Source organism: Bombyx mori, chromosome 9 (assembly GCF_030269925.1).
Source record: "Bombyx mori chromosome 9, ASM3026992v2".
In the NCBI taxonomy this organism is placed as follows: domain Eukaryota; kingdom Metazoa; phylum Arthropoda; class Insecta; order Lepidoptera; family Bombycidae; genus Bombyx; species Bombyx mori.
In genome coordinates, this window is record NC_085115.1 from 3,697,780 (window position 1) to 3,705,530 (window position 7,751).

Consider the following 7,751-nt stretch of genomic DNA (forward strand, 5'->3'; position numbering starts at 1 on the left):
CTCCCCTGATGGAGTCGACAAGGCGGACTGCCGCGTCGTCGACCCCCTCAGGGGTGTTGGGGTCCTGAATTACGGGAAGGTCGACTAGGAGTCTCTTAAAGAGCTCCCAGTCGACCTTCGGTCGTAGGGGCGAGGTCGCAACCCGGGTAAGCCCCATTCCCAGTGTGACCAGGATCGGGAGATGGGGGGTACCCAGGTCGTACAGTGCCTCAATAGTTAAGGGGCACCGTAGCCCCTTATGAACGCACACATCCAACACGTCGGGCTGGAGTTGCGCGGCGGTCGGAATGTGCGTGGGTTCGTCGGGGCCGACCACAGAGTAGTCGCCCCTATCGGCATCTTCTAACAGCCGCCTGCCCACCGCTGAGTTCAGTCGGGAGCCCCACGCGACGTGCTTCGCGTTGAGGTCCCCGACCAGCAGAGCTGGGCGGCTGTCGCAATTCAGGACCCGTCTTATGTCCCCGGGGTGGAAATCAGGCCCCGGGGGTCTATACGCGGCATAAACCCGCATATCTCCCCCCGAGGTGTGGATCCTCACACCGATCGACCTTGTCGATGTGAAGGCCAGCAAATCCAACTGATCATGCACCACGTCTCGCCTGACGAGCGCCGCAGTGCCCCTGAACGGCGTCCCGGCAGGACTCACCTCATCACGTCGGTACATGAAGTAGTTTGGAATCCTGAACACATCCCGAGGACGTAGCTTGGTCTCGCCCAGGAGCACAACCTCAGGGTTGTACTCCCGGGCGAGAACCAAGAGATCGTTCTTGCGGGTTTTTACCCCGCCGGGGTTCCAATAAATGATGCGCAGTTCCTGGCTAGCCATTGAACTGCGCAATCATTCGGTAGAACCCCGACAAGAGAGCCCCGAAAGGGCTGGCTCCCGAGGCGATCTCGCGGATCACTCCGGAGACCACCTCGGACAATTTTTCCCAGAGCGCGAGAAGCCATGCAGCAAAGCCGGCAGGCTGTGAGGCCTGCCGACCGCTGCGCTGCTCGCGCTGAGGGCGGGGGGGAAGAGGGGGCAGAGTATTGCCCAACTGCTCAGGTTGAGCTTGAGGCAATGTTTGTCCCTCCAGTTGTGGAGGGTTAGGGTCGGCAGTTTCGTTGGCTTCCATGGCCTCATGAGGTTGTTGGTCCACTTCCATGTTTCTGGCGCTGCTCTCTCTCGCCATTTTCTTTAATAGTTTCCTCCTCTCCTTCTTTTTTTTATTTTTATTTTTATTTTTTGAGGATTTAGGGGCTGAGCCGGCTGTCTGGCGAGTGTCGCGGGCTGTGGTAACAGCTATAATTTGGGCTCGGCCACGAGGAGTGGGGTTGGGCGTTTTGGTCTGTCGCGGCGGGTTGGCCTGCGCCATCAGCGTGGTCGCTGACGGCGCTGCTTCCACTACCGAGACAGACGGAATGGTACTAGGATGGGGAGGGGCTGGGGTTTGGGAAGATTTCCCTTTCCCCTTCCCCTTCCCCTTAGGGATGGGAACAGGTGCGACGGGAGCCGGGACATTCCTGGGCCGAGGCACCGGTGGTACAGGAGGGGGGATGGGTACTCCCATCATCCTGGCCCTCTTGCGGTAGACCACACACCGCCGATCGATGGCGGCGTGGTCCTTCCCGCAATTTGCACAGGATAATGGGCCATCCCTTGGCCTCGGGCAGTCCGCCACAATGTGCTCGCCGGCACATCGAACGCAGCGAACCGCACGGTGACAATTGGTGGACGCGTGACCGAAGGCCTGGCAGCGGTGACACTGCGCAGGTCCTCGGTTTGGACGCCATCCCTCAACCGTCACCCCCGGCAAGTACATCAGTTCATTCACTGAGTACAGCCGGGCGAGGTCACCCTTAGAGAGGTGGTCCAAGGCCACGAAGAAAACGCAGCCCTGTCTCCCTCTCTTGGCCCGAATACACCGGGCATATCGAGCAGGAAAGCCCAGCTCCTTGAGGGCGTTCGTAACTTCCGCCGCATCGGTGTCGGCAGGGAGACCCCGGACGGCCACCTTCGAGGGTATTTCCTCCGACAGCGCATAACAAAACCATTTAATGGCTTTGTCTGCGGCGGAGGCCCTCGAAAGATAGTCCTGGATCACCCTGTACTCCTCCGCCGATGACGGCAGGAAGCGGAAACCGGCGCCGTGGGGTCTGGCAGAAGGAGCCCTACCGAGGCGCTCCCTAATGGCTGCCATATGGCGAGACCAGTTCGGGAGAGCTTCCACCATGATGGGTGGATGCCGGCGGAGCTCCTCCTGGACCCGACCCCTCGGCCTCGGGGGTGGAGGGACTTGGGTTTGGGTGGGTCTGGGGCGAGTACCCACTGGGGGTTGGGATGCGGCTATGGTCGCATAAGATGTTGAGGGAGTGGGTTGGTACGGGTTAGGGACCTGTTGGGCTTTAGTGGACTCGAGATCCATATACCTGGTTGAATCCAGGTTGCCCGCCGTGCCGCTTAGGGCGGGGGCACCTCGAGTTGGATCCACTGGGATGGGGGATATGGTCGGGGAAGGGGATCGAGGAGGGGATCTGAGTTGACGTGGGGCTACCCCTGTCCTGGTGGGGGCCCTCGGTTTGGGAATGGGTTTAGCTACTGGGATGGGACTCCCAGTGGGGGATGAGGACCTTGATGAAGAAGGAGAAACAGAATTGGAGTTGGAGTTGGAGTTGGAAGAGGACGGGGCGGAAGACGTGGCCTCGCTATCCTCTCCCTCCGATTTGGAGGAGGGGCCTATTCTTGGTCGTTTATCTTGGTCCGATGAGCCTCGGTCCGACTCGGACCTGGCCTTCTTCCGCGGCCGAGAGGGCCCCGAGGGATCGGTCAACGAGGGAAGGGCACCTTCCCTCGGTTCGATCCTCGGAGGACCCTCGGCCGAGGCCGAAGGCCCGGGCCGATTGTCAGTTCCGAACCCCATCGGGACTGTACGAATAATTGGTTCAGGTCTATGGGTCCGTAATTCGGCCATCGCCTGACGTCCCTTACGAGACGGGCCGGGAGTGCTGATTATGGGGGGTGAGTGATCCCCAGACATGATTTGGTAATCCTGAAGATCACGCGGACATTGGTGCCCTCACTAGGTAGGCTATGTATATACTATGGGCGACCAGTCAGCCGACCCTTCGTTTCAGAGAATAAGCATGTAAGCATGTAGTGTAGGTCAGTTTGACTGTGAAGGGGAGACTAGTGACACTTGTCAGTAGCAGTCCCAAGTATAACTATAACTGATTTAAGTAGTAGAAAATAAACAAAGAATAAAGTAAGGAAAATAATTAATAGTTGGGTCTAACAATACTAATCAAAACTAATAACTAAGTCAAACTAACTTCAATTAGGCAAAATAAACAATAAATACTACCCTTAATTACCGCTATTAACTATCACGATAACGTGATTGGGGTCACCCGTCGCATGTGGTATTCTAATATAAAATAAGTACTATCAATTGAAAAGATTACTGAATAATTCTACCAATGTAATTTAAAACCACTGCTAATTATTATCAACTAATTTTAAAGTTATTAATTTAAGAAAGAAAATTTACATATGTAGTTCTAAGTGACTACAGAACAATAAAATAATTATCCAACTAAAAACGGTGGGTTCTGGACACCAATACCACGGGCCAGGTCCACAAGGCCGGGACCCCCGGGTTAGAAGATCTCAAAACCAGATTTGAGATCAGGGAACCCCGGGATCAACGACCGAGCGGGCCACGACCGAGACACTAGCACCTTCCTCCTCCCGGCTAGCTCCGGTACCACACAAATAAAAATAAAACTAATAATAAAATAAAAATAACTAAAGATAAAATAATACTATGAAATTTACAAGTTATTAGCTGCAATACAACTTATACGACGGGATCGCACAACCACAATCGTCAATACTATTGTAAAATGACAAAACAATGGGGACGGCTTATGATCGGTGATCGGTATGCCAATAATAATGTAATCTAGGTTTAAAAATTAAATTACGAATTCGAAAAAAAAAAAATATTACACCAAAAGAGGGTAGATATGAAAAAATTTTAAACTCGCTATATACTTAAGATAATTCAATATGTGAACAATTTAACTACTTTCTACCTAATAATTATAAAGAAACTAATAATGTAAAGTAATGCAATGAAATCGAATAGACATAGGAAATAATCAATTGTACAATTAATAATGAAATAATGAAATAACTAGAAAAAAAAAAAAAAAACTTAAACATACGACCTACCTGTAAGGCTCCGACGCCGCAGACCTGTGGAGGATTGGCCTTCGGGTGTTGGTAACAGCCCCTCCTAACCCCGAGGGGTAGGGGAGGACTGGGAACAGACACGGGCGGCCAGACTCAATGGCGCTCACGTACACCAGTTTTATTAAAAAATAAAATGGTTACGCAGCTTTACAGGCTGATCGACACCTACCCGCTATTAACCAATGTTAAGAATAGAATAGTGTCAATCAACTCACCTGTTCCCGGGTCCCTCGTTTGTGCTGCTCGGAACGTTACCGCGCCGAAACAGCTGACGCCAGATGAAACACACTCGCGTAGGATCACTTCTGCACAGCACACGACACACAAGGATATCCTGGACGCACTGGTGTCCCGGGCACTGTCCGGCTCTTGGGGTAACATATTTTTATAAGTCCCTAAGTAACATATATAAAATTTAGCTTTTATAGTATAACGAAAGTATAATTAAAATTTATTAAAGTTTAAGGGTGTCTGGCAGGGGGTAACAACTGGAAAAAGTGTCCGGCAACGGATATCATGATTTCTAAAGATATTCTGGACTAAATATTAAAAAAACAACCTTTATACTTTAACGAATTTAAGGTACTATTTTATATACCTTTACTGCCTGTTACCTGCCCAAGTAACCACAATCGGAACTCTATAATCGCGGGTCGTTCTTACCTGTGTTGGAGACATACACAGAGAAACTTTCAGCTTTTATAAAATAACGAAGGTCTGGCTGTCGCGGGCTCTTGGGATATCAGTATCTTTGTTAAAAATAACGAAATTTATTCGTAATCTGAGTGTACTTGTTCTTGTAACGTATGCGTTTCCGGCATACATAATGTAGATTACTCCACTGGGGTCTTTGAATGTGGAGCATTTATTCATTAATTAACAGACGTGCCCCGCGGCTTTGACCATATACAATTTGTAATTCAGACATAATGAAACACGTTGCATTTCCTCGGTATCAAGAGTTATTTGTGTCACACTCTTGTTTATAAACTACCGGTCGATGTATAAATATGTTGGTAAAAAAGAGCCTACTTAAATAAAGAGCCTTTTGATTTTGGCTTAGTTCCATACCATCCTATTTCACCAAAGTAATGGCCTATTAATCCTTCTCAACATAGAATCAAATGCGATTTTTCAAGCGACGTTGGGTTCTAGTTCGAACGACTACAAGTTATTCTGCCCAAGCGCTTAGGCTGGTAATCCTTCAAATGCTTTCTGACCCAAATAAAAAGTCATTCACTCGCAGTAGGATTTCCTCGTCTGATTTTCCTACCCAACTCTCGCTCTAAATATTATATAAAGTGCTAATGGTAGGGCATGTAAGCTTGAATTAAAACTATTAAGACTGGCCGTTTTATATTTATTGCCCTAGCCAGACGAGACAAACATACGACTCATCTGATAGTAATTATTAATTGGGGTAATTACGCTCATGAATGTCAGTAATGCCAGGGGCAGAGCCAAGTCGCTAAGTACTCACCGTAAGACTCGTCTGAATTTCGTGCTAGGACCTCTTGTGAGTCCGCACAGATAGGTACCACCACCCCGCCTAATTCTGCCGTGAAGCAGTAATGCGTTTCGGTGTGAAGGGCGGGGCAGCCGTTGTAACAATAGTGAGACCTTAGAACTTATATCTCAAGGTGGGTGGCGCATTTACGTTGTAGATGTGTATGGGCTCCAGTGACAACTTAACACCAGGTGGGCTGTGAGCTCGTTCACCAATATAAGCAATAAAAAAAATATAGCCCTAATAATGCTCATTTAATTGACTTCGACTAAATTATTATATTAAATGATAATTTTACAAAAATACTACATTAAATGATATACATTCACTTAGCTGATCATCTTTTTTGCAAAAATTTTGTATCATACTTATTTTGTTTCTATTATATTGTTATTTAAAATTCAGTTTCCACGAAGTGTTGACGGTATTATTCACACCTGCACAGCCTGGACCGCATGACGATGTTATCTAGAAGTAACAATTTATCATACTGGGTTTTTTAAATGTATACATACACATTTGTTATTAAACCTTGAAAAGTTACTCGTAATTTATGATTTGCGGTAGGTATAATTTCGAATTCCACGAACATAGCTATCGAACCTACGTAATGTATGTCTTTGCCACAAACCACACAGGTAAGTATTATTGAACGATCAAACTAACTTTTCTCTGTGAATTTCTAAATTAATTAGTTATTCAATTACATCCTACTAATTCTACTAATATTATAAACGCGAAAGTATGTAATAATGTATGGATGTATATATTTCTTACTCTTTCACGCGAATACTCAATGGTGGATTTACACTAGGGGCAGTCGGGGCAAGTGTCCAGGTCGGCAAATTTTTTAGAGTGGCAAAATTTTGAAAATAAAACATATTTTTTTAGTCTTATCAAGATTGCTCAATATAATTAATTAATTCTAATAAATAATTATTTTCTTTTTAATTGATAAATCAAGAAATTCAATTCATCCATTATTTGTGAATTACACTTGGCACTTTTGGTAAAAATTAACAATCAAAATGATTTAATTAATTTATTTCTTTGGAGAATTAAAATAATAATCGATTTTTCTTTTTCTGTAATTAAAGAAATTTAATTAGTTTTTTTATGTAATATGATTATGAGTCACCCTTAGTCAAAATTTATATTTGTTAGGAAAAAAACAAATATTTAATTTATTTCTGTTTTTGGAATATATAACATATTATGATAATTTTTCTGCAATAAACTAGTTATTTTTAATTTTTAAAATAAAATAGGTACATAAGCTTTATGTTTAGGTAAAATTCCAGTATTAGGGCGGATTTTTTTCCGTTGTCCAGGAGTGTTAAGTTTAAATCCGGCCCTGCAAATACATACATACTACTGAATGGATTTTGGTGAAACTTTACAACAATTTAAGTTATACATCAGAATAACACATAGGCCCAAATTTATATAGATATAGTCTGAATTACCCAAAATATAACGATAAGTCTCAAGTAAGTAGGATAAAAATCTGCCACTTGCGACCTATTCTGGCGTGCGACGCAAAAACCGTTGGAGTTACACGATTATAATGTAAAATGGAAATGTTTATCTTAATTAATCGTACAAAAAAGCCCGGGACAGCATATATCTATCTTTTATGTGTAGGTAAGACATTATCGCCAAAATAGTAAACCATATATCTATACATCTATACATATAAATAAAATTAGTGTCTGTTTGTAGTATTGAAATAACCGCTTTTTACTACATGCATATGAATATATGTACGGTACATTCACCAAAATAACATTTTTTACAATTTTTGTCTGTCTGTCTGGCTGTCTTTCTGTCTGTCTGTTTGTTCCGGCTAATCTCTGGAAGGGCGAGACCGATTTTGATGAGACTTTCACTAATAGGTGGCTGATGATATAAGGAGTAACTTCGGCTACTTTTTAGACTAGCTTCGCCCCGCGACGCCGCGACGTCACCCGCAGTTATTGTCGTACCGCGCGCAACATGGCGGGACTC